The sequence below is a fragment of the Macaca thibetana genome, chromosome 5, assembly GCF_024542745.1.
Source record: "Macaca thibetana thibetana isolate TM-01 chromosome 5, ASM2454274v1, whole genome shotgun sequence".
Classification (NCBI taxonomy): domain Eukaryota; kingdom Metazoa; phylum Chordata; class Mammalia; order Primates; family Cercopithecidae; genus Macaca; species Macaca thibetana.
In genome coordinates this window covers 43402512-43418361 of record NC_065582.1, presented here as the reverse complement: position 1 = coordinate 43418361, position 15850 = coordinate 43402512, and the positions used below count along the sequence as shown (strand labels likewise).

The following is a 15850-nucleotide window of genomic DNA, read 5'->3' as shown; positions in this document are numbered from 1 at the left end:
CTTAAACAGAAATTGTATCTTATATTCTTCTTTATCACCAAACTGAATGTAACTCAACTGACTTCAATGATATATGTACAACATGAAGTTAATAAATAGCTTTCAGTATTGAAAAGAGCCAAGCATAAAAAGTCAAAATAATAACAGTTCAAGATCTAATTTATCTTTGAAAATGGAGAAATAAAAAGCTCTAGGAAAGGTACAGATGTATAAATAAGGAGAATAAAGGTACAAAAAAGGAAATTTTTCCCATATGGTATGTCTCCAATAATGTATAATATTTTACGGGATCTATGAAACATCAGTCTTTTCCTTTAATTCTTGCATTTCATAGAACATAATTTAGAGGCCATACCATAGGCCAAATTTATTAGGGCTCTGCTATGATGTCAATAATACTGATAGGAGCAAATTAAGTCTTTACTTATTTAGAAGAAAAACTATTTTTCAACAGAAGTAAAGATTAATATTTAGAAAGAGAGTATAATATTTACCTAAAAAGAACATTACTATAGTTTAACCGTGTATAAAACTGTAATTAAAAAGTTTAATAAATGAACTTGCAGACGTCTCATGTCAAACATACCTTTCTTGCAAAAATCCAGCTATGACAAACATTAGACCTGGTTTTCTGACATGTATTACTTGTCTCTTTCAGATTATTATTTTGGATTATACTGTATTTTGTCTACAATGTGCTAATATTATAACTCATCATAAAATAATCCTACTTAGATTATTGCCTAGAGAATCAATAATAGTAAGGTCCCCTTAGTCTGAAATGAATGTCATTATTTTCCTAAATTCTACCTGTTCTGCAAAGCTGCTTCTCATGCCATCTACTTTGGTGAATGTTAAGTGTGAAGATCTTGAAAATTGAGAACAGCCCAAGTGGAGAAGGTCAACCTGATGTGGCCCAGTAAGGGCAGGGAGGTCTTCCCAACCGCCCATATTTTAGTCAATCTTTTACATTTACATGTCCTTTCATATGTACTAATTACTATAGTGTAAATTCTCTGAGAGTAGGATTTGGACCTGTTGACACCTTTTTATTCCTCACAGCAGCTACATTGAAACCATTACCTTCAAAGTATTCAATAACAAGTGACCTTTTCCAATGATAAGAACAATTGTGTATAAAAATATAGATGAATACATATGTATAAAAAGTTCTTTCACAAGTCCACTAAGCACATAGAAAATTTCACAAGCAAAAATTATAAACATATTTTTAAATGTCACCCTAAAAAATGCATTTTTCCAAACTGTATAAAGTTTTTTTTTGCTAAAATTCTAAGTTCCTACCAAGTGAGCTAAATTAACTTAACCTGAAAATAAATTTCCTTTGCAACTAACTCCTAGATCTATTTAACAAGTCATTTTCTCTGTATTGCTTTGATTCCTTCTTCCTTCAGTTCTATTTCTTCTTAGTCCCTACAGAGTATAACTTGGGCAAATTTAGAGTATGAATTAGACAAATGAAAATTACAATAATAGTCAGTATGGTTAAAAGTGTTGAATAACTTTTTGATAAATCACTATCACTTGTCAGACTTCGGATTTGTCAAATGTTTCCTAATTATGTGATAGGATTTCCTTGCCTAGAGACAGTCTTTCCCTGACTAAAAGCATAAAATCTACATCAAAATTATAATTGAAAACACCAAAAAGAGGTGGTAAAAGATCAATGAAGAAAAAGAAACCCAACTAACAATGGTTGGTAATTTCAACAGTGAAGAGCTTAGGTTTAGTGCTACTCAATAGCCCTAAAGGAATAAATGGGAAAAATAAGAAGAATGTAATATGAATATCATACATTTATTCCAGTTATTCTGAAATATATCCTTGTGAGCTTTATGTTTAAATGCCCATTCCTTCCACAAAATGACAATAACAAACGGTAATTCCATTTAGAAAATAAAGAACTGAAAACATTAGGCACCTGCCAAAACGTATTTTGAAGTTTTACTTATCAGTGGGATCCAAATGTTAGAAAATCACTGGCCTAGTCAGTCAAACAACCATGTAAGAAAGACCTGTCTTAGAAAAAATGATCTTTGAACTGTGAAGGAGGTTAAAGCAGATTTTTAAAAAATGTTATAGTCCCATGAGAGCAGCTGGCTTTTGTCTGTTTTTGTTTTAAATAGAGACAGGGTCTCCCTCTGTTGTCCAGGCTGGAGTGCAGTGGCAGAATCACAGCTCACTGCAGCCTAGAACTCCCGGGCTCAAACGGTTCTCCCACCTCAGCCTCCAGAGTAGCTGGGACTACAAGCAGGCAACACCACATATGGCTAATTTTTTAATTTTTTGTAGAGGCAGGGTCTTGCTGTGTTGCCCATGCTGGTCTCAAAATCCTGGGCTCCAGTGATCCACTTGCCTCAACCTCCCAAAATGCTGGGATTGTAAGTGTGAGCCACCATTCTTGTCTGAGAACCACTGTTAAATATAGAAGAAGGGCTGGGCGCGGTGACTCACGCCTGTAAACCCAGGACTTTGGGAAGCCAAGGTGGGTGGACCGCCTGAGGTCAGGAGTTAGAGACCAGCCTGGCCAACATGGTGAGACCCTATCTCTATAAAAATGCAAAAATTAGCTGGGCGTGGTGACAGCCGCCTGTAATCCCAGCTACTCAGGAAGCTGAGGTAGGAGAATGGCTTGAACCCAGGAGACACAGGTTGCAGTGAGCCAAGATCCGGCCACTGCACTCCAGCCTGGGTGACAGAGCGAGACTCCGCCTCAAAAAAAAAAAAAAAAAAAAACAAAAAGAGAAGAGGCCATGAGTTAAAAACAAAACCATATTTGAGACTCTGAAAATGAACTGACTTTCAGGCATTTCTAGCTACAACATTATACTGTTTTCCAAAAAACATTTCTTATATATATGAAGTTGTATTTATTTTCCTGGCACTGTCAGCATTTCTGAAAGAGTGTTATTAATTTGTCAAAATAGTATAGTGTTGAAAAAGAAAAGCAATCTACCATGATGAAATGTTAAACTTATGTAAATTGTAATTTAACCATTAAAAAAAGTTTTGGCTGTGCACCAGCGTTTTTTCTATTACCCTAAAGTAAATAGTCCTCTCAGTAAACTAAAGGAAAACTGCAAATAAAAATCACGAGCACTTTTCAATAAGAAAAATGTTTAAGTGCTGGATACTTAACTAAGTAGTACCTTAACAACAGATCCCTGACAAGCGGAACACGTGTGTGTGATTGCCTTTGAATTCACTAGAGAAGACTGGAATGGGAAGTTGGACTATTAGCTGAAAGAAACATACAAAAATAAAGACATATAATAATAGATATCAAATTATATTAAAATGTATAAAACACAAAATAGTTTATAATTAAACTAATCAAATATATAATTGCAAAATATTTTGTCTATTAAATATCTTTCACCACCACTCTCCAGTAGAGCAATGATGAAAATGTTCAACACTCTGCACTGTCCAATACAGGAGTCACCAGTCACATGTGGCCGTTAGATACCTAAAATGTGGCTAGTGCAACTCAAGAATAGAAAAGTTTAACTTCATGTAATCTTCATTAATTGAATTTTAAATAGCCACATGTGGCTTGTGGCCACCATATTGGTCAGCGCAACTATAGACGATACAAAATGGAAATACCAAAGTACCTCCCTCTTCCTGAACTTGAAAATAAAAGAAATTCCTTTACAGTAAAAACATGCAAAATCACCTTAAAACATGAGAATGCTGTCAATGTCAGCAGGACTTTAAGGTATGGTGGGTCAATAAAAAAGGGAAAACCAGCCAGATGGAAATAGAGAAAAAAACCTAAAAGCAATGATTAAGAATACCTATCTAAGCACTACGTAGGAAAGAAGATTCCCTGGTCCAACTGATGGACATGTCTGTTTCCAAGGGCAATGTACCCTTGCAGTGGAACCAGACACATCCATTTCCAACAGCCTGATAGAATCAGACTTGAGAATTACCTCCCTACCTCTACTTCCTTTAATCCCATTCTCACCAAATAAACTCCTTAGTAAACTACTTTCTCTTGTGAATTTAACCATGAAGAGAGTGCATCAACCCAAGTGTCTAAAGGTCTCTCAAATTATTTTTTCCATTCATAATTAGTAAATTGGCAATCTGTATTAAATATCATTATGTGAGTATGATTAATGTGAGTCTATTCCTGCAAGGTGGAGTCACGGAATCAGTTTCTAAACAGAACCATCACAAACTTTCAAAGTATATGCCACATTTTCCTGACAATGAGGTGCTCAGGATCTTAAAAATGTGGGATGATTCCAATAGACAACGAAAAAAAGTAATATAACTAGAAACAGTTCAGCAAGCGACATCATGCTACCATCAAAGCTAAAAAAAGAGCTCTCAGATCTGTGAGGTATCAAGAGTGATTTCCAACAGAGAAAGAAAAACTTCTTTAAGGAATATGTGGCACCCAACCTCTCCTTTATGAAGAAAAACTTAGGCCAGGTGCTGTGGCTCACGTCTGTAATCCCAATACTTTGAGAGGCCAAGGTGAAAGGATCACTTGAGCTTAGGAATTCAAGACCAGTCTAGACAATACAGCAAAACCCCATCTCTACAAAAAATAAATTAAATAAGTATATAAAAAGAAGAAAAACGTTTCCTTTTAGTTTGTATTTTTAAAAACATATAACAGGCCGGGTGCGGTGGCTCACACCTGAAATCCCAGCACTTTGGGAGGCTGAGGTGGGCAGATCACGAGGTCAGGAGATGGAGACCATCCTGGCTAACACAGTGAAACCTTGTCTCTATTAAAAAATACAAAAATTAGCTGGGCATGGTGGTACACGCCTGTAATCCCAGCTACTCAGAAGGCTGAGGCAGGAGAATCGCTTGAACCCAGGAGGCGGAGGTTGCAGTGAGCCAAGATTGCGCCACTGCACTCCAGCCTGGGTGACAGAGTGAGACTCAGTCTCAAAAAACAAACAAACAAACAAAATAAACATACAACAAAACATATGTTTTGGTGACTCACTATTTAGCAGTCTCGTAGAGAAACAAACGGTCAGGGACAATTAGGAAAAGTAAGACAAAGATGCACAATGTTATCTGAGATTTTTATTAGTGTATGCTATTTCTATCCCTTGAAAATTCTTACTGATTATGGCACTAAGTTGATGGAATCGAAAAAGTAGCCAGACATAATGGGAGATTTGTTTCAGAACTAAGGATTGTAGACCAGGTTGGGCAACACGCAAAACCCTGTCTCTATAAAAAATTAAAAAAAAAAAAAATTAGCTGGGCATGGTGTTGCATGCCTGTGGTTCCAGCTACTCAGGAGGCTGAGATGGGAGGATCACTTGAGCCTGGGAGGCAGAAGTTACAGTGAGTTGTGATGGTGCCACTGCACACCACTCTGGGTGACACATGCACACAAAAGGAAGAAAAGTATTCTTCCTAATCTGGATGTTTTCTAGTGTTACATGCTTAAAACTGTTTTTTAACCATTTGTTTGCATTGGTAGGAGTTTTTATTCAATTTTTTTAAAGCTGGAAATTTAACCTTTTGACTTTAACAGTTGTTTGGCTGGAAACTACACAAGATACAGACTCAAAATTCTACAGAGACATGTAGTTATATGGAATCAGGATTCAACCATCTTTGAGGAAAAATATCTGTGAATTAAAGGGCAAAAGGTAGAGGCCTCTATGTTTATATACTGTTTCCATGATCTCTACTCATTGTTTCCTCTTTAGTTAAAAAGGTAGAAATAAACGAAGAAAAGAGAAAAAGAAACATATAAACCTACTTTCTTTGGTACACTAGAAATAATCTTTCCTATTACTGATTTTAATTATTGAAAAGATTGACAAATCTGTCCTGCTCTTCATTTGCATACCTCGGTAGCTACTGATCAGGTATTCTGTTAGGCTGTTCTCAAAAACACAGATGTTAATGTATTTTTCCGGTTATTAATTAGAAAATGGAGCCAAGCGCAGTGGCTCATGCCTGTAATCCCAGCACTTTAGGAGGCTGAGGCAGAATTGCTTGAGCCCAGGTGATCAAGAACCAGCCTGGGCAACAAAGTGAGACCCAGTCTCTACAAAAAATTAAAAAAAAAAAAAATTAGCTGGGCATGGTGGTGCCTGCCTGTAGTCCCAGCTACTAGAGAGGCTGAGGTGGGAGGATGGCTTGAGACTGGGAGGTTGAGGCTGCAGTGAACTGTGATCCTACCACACCGCACTCCAGCTTGGGCAATGAAAAAGACCCTAACTCAAAAACAAACAAGCAAACAAACAAAAAACAAAACAAAACAAAAAAATACCAACCTTCCCATTAAAAAAATCGTTTGAGTAACTACTCTTCCTTTAGTTTCTTAAAAGTCTGTCTCTTCTCCATTACGTGGAGATAGATAGCACTCTCCAAAGCTCCTCCAGGCCAAGTCACATCTTTATCGTTTTCTATATCTCATTTAACAAATTTTAACCTCTGACAAGATGATAAGACCAAAGTCAAAGCAATATTCTGAATTATGAACCCACCAAACTCAAGTGCAGAGGGCTGTAACACGATGCTTCTAAAGAGCAAACCACATTAGCTTGCATCTGCTGTCATATGATAGTGCAAGTTCAAGTTATCTGTTTTGTCATTCTCACCTTGGCTTTTTCTTTCTAATGCCTCTCAGACATGGATTTGATCTAGTTTTTATATACCATTGAATTGGTTCTTTTTCATACTTACATTTTTAATTCTTCTTTAGGATACTGTATAGTTTCTTTTTAAGCACTGTCTAGAAATTTAACTTTCACTTGTCAATTTGATTATAGTATCTACTTCACAAGTAGTTAAAAAATAAACTTTAATTAAAAAAAATACTTTCCTTTAATACCAACAGTGAAATCATTCTCTACAATGCTATACAATAGCAATCACTTATTATAATCTTTTATTTACACATCTCTAGCTATTTAAATATTTGCAGTAATCATGCTTGTAGCCATTTTTCATGTAAAACTTCCTGATATTTAAAATCAATTATTTCAATGAAAATAGCATACGGGTTTGGTAACCTATTATACAGGAATAATCTGCCTTAATCTATTTCATAGGTTTTTCTTCTTTAGTAGAAAAAAAGATCTTATAAATTACTAAATATCAAACTTAGATGTGGGGATGAATTTCCACTTCCATTCCAAATCAACACTGTGAACATAAGGCAATACAAATTTCTTACAGCTATAGCAAGTTTTATTGAGATTTAAAAGCTTGGAATTTAAAATCATTTTAACGTGGTAAAGAAAAATTTGGATGGCCCAGGGCGGTGGTTCACGCCTGTAATACCAGCACTTTGGGAGGCCGAGGCGGTTGGATCACGAGGTCAGGAGATTGAGACCATCCTGGCTAACATGGTGAAATCCCGTCTCTACCAAAAATACAAAAAATTAGCCAGGCATGGTGGGGGGCACCTGTAGTCCCAGCTACTTGGGAGGCTGAGGCAGGAGAACGGCGTGAACCCGGGAGGTGGAAGTTGCAGTGAGCTGAGATCGCGCCACTGTACTCCAGCCTGGGTGACAGAGAGAGACTCCGTCTCAGAAAAAAAAAAAAAAAAAAAAAATAGAAAAAGAAAAATTTGGTAGACAGATGACCAATTATGGTCAAAACAGATGACAAAAAGATGGGATTTTTATCAAATGAATTAAACATATAATTATGATAATTAGCATACATTTTAAGTGCATCTGATATACAAGATATTTTACAATCTTATATAAATGAAGAAGAGAGATTAAAATAGTATTCATTGGGTGATTTCTGTCTATTCATTTAATATTTTTTGAAAGCTTACTTTGTGCCAAGTACTATAAATATTGAAAATAGATAGAGTAGTGAAGCGACCAAAAGAAAACAAACACCTGCCTTCATGGAGCTTTCGTTTGAAAGGGAAAGTCAAAGGGACAGTTAATTAATGTAATAAATGATAAATTATATACTATGTTAGAAGACATTATTTTATAAAAAGAAAAATAGCAGGCTAACAAGAATAGGAAGTTCCAGAGATGGGAGAGAAGGTCCGAATTTCAAACTAACTACACTAACCAGTTGCAGTCTATAGTAACCCAATACAATCTAGATAGAAACTCATTCCAAAAGCTAAATAATCATAAAAGGAAAGCTGGAGAAATTGCTTTTGAGATAGGCTTTGAGGGACATCTAGGGACATCTAGGATAATAGAATGGATGGGAACAGTGCAAGCAAAGAGGTGGGAGCAGAAAAATGTCCAAGTGTTAGAGGATGTTTTATAAGTATAAAGGCAATGAAAAAAAATCCATAAAGGAAAAAATGGACAAATGTGACATACAAACTTTAAAATTCTATAACCATATGCAAAGTAACAAACTGCAACTAATACACCGAACTATACAAAAATATTCATTCAAAATGGGTCACAAGACTAAATGTAAAAACAAAAACTAAAACTTATAGAAGAAAACATAGGGGAAAAATCTTTGCGACAAACAAGGATTTCTTAGATAGGATACAAAACGCCTGAGCCATAAAAGAAAAAAAAAATAGAGAAACTGGATTTAATAAAGAGGAGAGGGTGGAGAAGGGTGGATCAACAGTAAACATGGGAATGAAACTGGGTGGGCAGGGAGAGAGAGAGACAATAGGGACACACTGGGAGGATCCCTGAATGGTCAATTAGGTAGTGGGTAATTAAGAGCCACTATAGGCATTAGGGCATAGGAATGACACAAAAAGTAGTATGTGATAATAGTTTGTCTTACAATATTGTGTGGATGACAACGAAGAAGATAGGAATCATTGCCCTGGCTCTTGGGAATTACCAAAAGCAAAATAATGTTAATAAACATTATCCCTCCAAAATAAATGGATAAAAATATTAACTTAAGCTTTCAAGTGAAAACCTAGGAACCCTGCAGAAAATAACTGCTTACAAGAGACTTGGCTGAATAATAAAAGACCAAACTATAAATATTGAACTATAGACCAACTACTGTTATAAGGTAAAACTATAAACACAGAGAACATTTTAAATTATTCTACTTATTAAAAATATCACTAAAAAAAAAAGCTACTCAGGAAAAGTAAACAAGTGTAGGGTTCTAGCAAAAAAGAAAGCTGTAAGCTCAGAGTATAACCATCCCTGGGCACACAGAATATGAATCAATGTTACTAGAGATAACACTAGTCATTCCAGTTACTCATAATCCAGAAGATTTGTGGTGCTTTGACTCTAATTTCCAAAATACCGAGTAGAATTTTTTCCCCCTGATCAGTACAGCTCGTTCAATTACCAAAAGTTAAAATCAAGTTTATCACGGCTCTTAAGATCATGAATTTTGTTTTTTTAAAGTCCTCCATTATCTTAAATTACACTAAGAAAGTTATTCACCTTGGTTCATAGTCCTCCAAATAAGAATATTTTACTATTAATTTGTGTGAACATTTGTCAATCAAATTGATATAAAAATGAGGTTTCTATAATTTTTCCTTATTCTTTTATTTCCATCCCCATTTCATATTTTGAATAAACAATTTTATCTTAAGTAATTGCATTAATGTCATGTGTGATATCCTAAGATAGAAAAACAATTTTTAACAGTCATGAATACTGATCCAATTATTTTCAGGGACAGGCATATATATCACTATGTAGACGTAAGAATAACATTATGAGGCTGGATTTACAGGGCAAAAAAATCACAGTGGGGAAAGCAATAAACAGAAATTAACTTCTTTAACCAATGATACCATAATCAGGTGAAGCACTTTCAATCTATTATTTCTTTTTATAAAACCCCATATGATGGGCTTTGCTTTTCAATAGTATTAAATATTCATCTTGATTATAAAACTAAAAGAAAATACACATGAATTTTTACCTGACATTGTGATAGGAAAAAGCTTCATACGTATAAAGGCAATGAAAAAATCCATAAAGGAAAAAATGGACAAATGTGACAGACACAAAAACCTTACAACTCTAGAACCATACACAAAGTAATGAACATCAAACAGTACACTAAACTATACACAAACATTAATCCAAAATGGGTCATAAGACTAAATGTAAAAACAAAAACTAAAACTTATAGAAGAAAACATAGGAGAAAAATCTTTGTAAGAAACAAGGATTTCTTATATAGGATACAAAAAGCCTGAGTCACAAAAGAAAAAAAAAAGACAAACTAGATTTACCAAAAATTTTGAACTTCTGCTATTTGAAAGTTACTGTTAAGAAAATGAAAAGATGAGCTACAGACTGGGAAAAAATCACTTATAAAACATATGTCTGATAAATGACTGGTGTCCAAAACAAACTTAAAAACTTGCACCTAATTATAAGAAAACAACCTAATAAATAACATGGGCAAGAGATTTGAATACACAGGCCACCAAAGAAGATACACAGATGGCAAATAAGCACACACACAAAAAAATGTCCAACATCATTAGCAGCTAGGGAAATACAAATTAAAGCTTTGATGACATACGACCACACACCTATTAGAATGGCTAAAATAAAAAATATTGCGAATGTCAAGGGATGGCAAGGTTGTGGAGTAACTGGACTACTTATACATTCCTGCTGGGAATGTAAAATGGTACAATCACTTTGGGAAAGAGTTTGGTGGTTACTTATAATGTTAAAATATACTCACTATATGACTCAGCAAAGATATTTCCCCAAGAGAAATAAAAACATATATATCTACATAAGAAACTGTACACAAATATTTATAGCAACTTTATTTATAATTATCATCCAGGAAACAACCAGAAGTTCATCAACTGGTAAATTTATGAACAATGTAATACTACTTAGCAATAAATGAAATTAACTACTGATATATACAACATAGATGAATCACAAAAGTGTATGCTAAGTGATAGAAACCATACTCAAAAGGCATATATTGTGTGATTCCATTTAGATGACTTTCTAGAAAAAGGCAAAAGTATAGAGAAAGGAAAAAAATTCTGTGGCTGCCAGAGACTGAGGATAAGGGAGAGGATTGATTCCAAAGGGCAAGAAGAAACTTTCTAGGTGGTGAGTATTCTCCGAAAATAATAGTGAAAGAATAAATACTCTATCCAAAAAAATTATAGATTATATTATGCATTATATAAAACAAAATCTAGTTGTCAGAGTAGAAATAAGAATATGAGAAAATACTCACATACATAAAGGGAAAAAGCAGAAAATAAGATTGACTACACAATATACACCACTTTTGTAACTACATCTATATAATACACAGGACATAAACTAAAATGCTGATTCGTTATAGCTAGGTGAGTCTATCTGTATTTTTCATACATTCTATAATAAACATATTAAAATTACAGTAGCTTTTTGAAAGTTATTTTTTAACACATTGTCCTCACCAAGTAAATTATACATGGTAAAGTATCTTTCTAAGTCAGCTTTTGGTATATTTAAAAATTGAATCTGGTATCTGACAAATTGCACTTTCAAAACATCTAAATTGGTAGATACAAACTTCATGATAAAAACCCAGTTTTCTTTGGAGTTGTAACAAAAAGTGGCAGTTTTAAAAGCAATAATTGAGATAACCTACTGCATTACTTGAAGTTGTCTTGTTTTTGTTTTTTGTTTTTGTTTTGAGATGGAGTCTCGCTCTGTCACCCAGGCTAGAGTGCAGCGGCACGATCTCTGCTCACCGCAACCTCCGCCTCCTGGATCCAAGCTCAGCCTCAGCCTCCTGAGTAGCTGGGATTACATGCATGTGACACCACGCCTGGCTAATTTTTGTATTTTTAGTAGAGACAGGGTTTCACCATGTTGTTCAGGCTGGTCTCAAACTCCTGACCTCGTGATCCACTAGCCTCGGCCTCCCAAAGTCCTGGGATTATAGGCGTGAGCCACTGCGCTCGCCTACTTGAAGTTTTATAGTAAAATAAGTGTTTCTCAAACTGTATGGTGTAGTTACCTGGAGGAAATTCAGAATTAGGATGTCTGTGCAATCACACTAGGAAAAACAGCATTTAAATTCAGGAATTTTAAGCAAATTGAGGGCAAGAATCATATTTTTCAATTATTTTTTCAGTTCTAGAAGCTGGCCCAGAGCTGAGCACATAGTAGGAAGTCCACAAATGTTTCATTTTAAAAGTTAATATAAGATCAAACAGCAACATCCAGTAAATCTAGGCTTAAAAAATGGTTTTTTTAATTTCAAACTAAAATCTGCCATTTCCAATAATATAGACTATTGTTTTTTAGAAATGCTAAACGTTTACTTGAAATCCTGAGTCCATGATGAAGTTTGAAGGTCTAACACTGCTTTCATCGCAGGGACCAACAATTAAAGGGAAGATTATCTTTTGTTGACAGAATCAAGTTTATACAGTTTATGCATCCTCTATTTTCCTCCTGCTTCTCTCCACATGGCCAGATTTATTTGGAATGGTAGTGGGGTCTGAGTCAGTGAGGCATATTAATAATGGAACAAAACTTTTAAAAAGTTCTAAGAAAATATTTAACACTATTTACTCCAGCAGTCTCTCCCCGCCACACGCACACCCAATTAGGACTTGATATTCTCACTTTAAGAATCTGTAATATAAATGAAGGCAAGAACCTTAATCGTTTGGCTCACCATACTATTATGCCAGACCCCCAAAATATTAGCTCAACAAATAGATTAACCATACAAAATTTTTAGTTTGAAGGAAAAAGAAACAAAGAAATAAGAACTATTTGCCACATTTTCATCAATTAGTAGTTAATAAGCATCTCCTACTAAAGACCATAAACTAAGCAGTTCTGTAGTAGGCTGGATTCAAATTAAGGAAATTTAATTTTTATTTTAAACGACTGCTAGGATCATCTTTCTTAGGAGGTCCTTTAAAAACCTCCTGAACCAGAATAATTTATATTTATTTATTTTACTCAAATGGGTATAGCAGCAAATACTTTCCCAGTTTGGGACTGATGATGTTTTAAAAATTAATAAAAATTAAAATGAAAGTACATGGCATTTGTTAAAGGGTAATAAAATAACTCCAGTCAATTGGCTAGTTCTATACTAGTAGATTTCTTTAAACAGTAATGAAATCATTGCTTTAAAAAAATCCATCATTATTAAAATAAAAAAAAAGTTGCCTCAGCCTCCACCAAAATTAGATTTGTAAGTTGCTGGTCATTCCTATAATTAAATCTGTGTCACAAATTTGCAAGAAAAATGATCACTGTGACTAATGCATTTACTTGCCACACAAGTCCTGCCAGACAGCATAGAACATTATGCTGCTAAAATAGAATAGGTACAGATTCTATACGTTTTTATTAAGTAACAAAGACCATTTTTTATTTACAATGATTGTACTTCAGATAAGAGTTTGTTTTTTTTTTTTTTTTTTTTTTTTTTTAATTTATTTATTATTATTATACTTTAAGTTGTAGGGTACATGTGCATAACGTGCAGGTTTGTTACATATGTATACTTGTGCCATGTTGCTGTGCTGCACCCATCAACTCGTCATTTACATCAGGTATAACTCCCAATGCAATCCCTCCCCCCTCCCCCCTCCCCATGATAGGCCCCGGTGTGTGATGTTCCCCTTCCTGAGTCCGAGTGATCTCATTGTTCAGTTCCCACCTATGAGTGAGAACATGCGCCATCCCATTACTGGGTATATACCCAAAGGATTATAAATTATGCTGCTATAAAGACACATGCACACGTATGTTTATTGCAGCACTATTCACAATAGCAAAGACTTGGAATCAACCCAAATGTCCATCAGTGACAGATTGGATTAAGAAAATGTGGCACATATACACCATGGAATACTATGCAGCCATCAAAAAGGATGAGTTTGAGTCCTTTGTAGGGACTTGGATGCAGCTGGAATCCATCATTCTTAGCAAACTATCACAAGAAGAGTTTGTTTTAAAAAACAAACCCACATGCAGCTATCACCAGGTCTTCCTGACGGGAGCATTATGACATATTTTTAACTCTGCAAATATGTTTGTCACTTTGGCACACATACCACTGTTTTTCTAGAGAGGTGTTATGTAAAAAATGATCTAGTGAAAGAAACGCAAACATGTTTAGGTTGCCAGAGTCCCTGATTCTAGGAGTTTCTTCATTTGACTTCTCCAAATAATTTTAATTCATTTATTTGATGGCGTGATTGAGAAGTGACCTCAGAGAATGGTGTTTCCCAAAGTGTAAATGAAAACAAGATAACTCAAAGGACACGTGCACAGAGAATTAGTAATGCAACTTACTGTATTTCAACTCTCAATCCTTTGGATTGCAGAAGGAGAAAGTGCTTTGTTTGGTGCTGGTGCTAATTTCACCTTTTATCAAAAGAAGGGCAGGCATCAGATTCAGAGCCTTGAATAGCAGCAGAGGTTAGCTACAAATTAATAGTAGCTTTTTTTTTCCATTGACTTAATTTCAGTTACCTTCTATTCACGACAAGATAGTTCTTTATTTATAGTGTTGATGTAAAGTTTTGGCTTGAAATAAATTTAAATTGAAAATGTGAGTCTTATTTAACAAACAGTATGCTGACATGGCAAAAGCTATAATGATGCCTGAATGCTGGAAAGCACTGCATTGAAGACAGTCTTCATTCCTGTCTTCTCTCTTTCTTAAATATTTTATTATTATTTTTCCCATATTTATGTTTTGTGTATTTGCTTCAGTATCTTGAAAAATGCCTTGAATCTAATGGACTCTGAATATATCTTTGCTGATTTTCTATCCCATTTTCCTATATTGTGCTACCTGCTAATTGAACCAATGGTATTTTTAAAACAAAAGTAGTCTGATCTCAGCAATCCAGCTCTTTTGATGTTCACTTGCTCAAACAGGTGATGATCAAACGAAATGCATAGCATGATGATGGGTTGCATTGTGCAACGGTAGAAACTAACTTCCATTCATCTGAACACAGTTATTAATTTTAACACCCAGGATGGGCCATTTAAACTGTTGGTTTTATCCAGTTCTTCCCACTAAAAGATGAACTTGAAACAGCATCTATAAGATGGTACTGATACTGCTTAAATATTAAGTCGTATGTTCTGGCATTTAAGTTTAATGAAAAATAAAAACTTTTTTATAAACAAGCCATGAAGTTTTGAGGTAAAACTAAGATACCAAGTGAACAATTTGGGTTGATTAAGATTTTAAGAAAATTAAGCACATGCACACACACACAAATTCAGCATAGTCTTCAATACTTTACAAAATAAGAGACCCCATAAACCGTAAACTAAATACATCCTAGATTAGGTGAAAGCAAACCAAATTAACAACTGAATCTTATCTAGTACCACCTTTAAGCCTCTGTTTAACATTTGAGATTCTTGATCTAATTTTTAAAAAGCATTGTTCCACAGCAATCAATGAGTAACAAAGATCATGGTGTTTCCTCTTTAACCATTCTAAATATTTCAGAAATTCTTACATTTATGTTACCGTGAATTTCTCTAATGTTTTACAGCATAGTTGGAAACTCGATTTGGCATGATCATCTTTGTCATTCACTAGGGTTCCCTTTTAAGATCAGGAGTCACCAAAAACAATAAAATAGGCATGTATCATTGTACAGGAAAGGAAAAATTACAAGAAGGTGATAAACACACAAGTTATTATTATTAATACACGGCATTCGTGTTTGGGATTTCTTTTCTTTCAGCAGCTATAATAACATCAGTTAACTATTCAAATTTTTCTACAAAGCAGGGTTGTAACAGGGAACCAGCCAAAGCAGAGGGAAGACAGAACAATTGGGTAAGGGAAGAAAAATATAAACTGGCTAGTTTTTCACCCCAAGGCAATGAGTTCCTTTTAACCTTTGATCTGGCATGAAAAGAAA

The 15850-nt window shown here is 34.7% G+C and overlaps 1 protein-coding gene across 4 annotated transcripts in view; it reads right to left on the bottom strand.

Moving 5' to 3' along the window:
- Positions 1-15850, bottom strand: part of SLC10A7 (solute carrier family 10 member 7) — a 259177-nt gene that overhangs the window by 159557 nt on the left and 83770 nt on the right. The gene's annotated exons all lie outside the window — the stretch shown is intronic.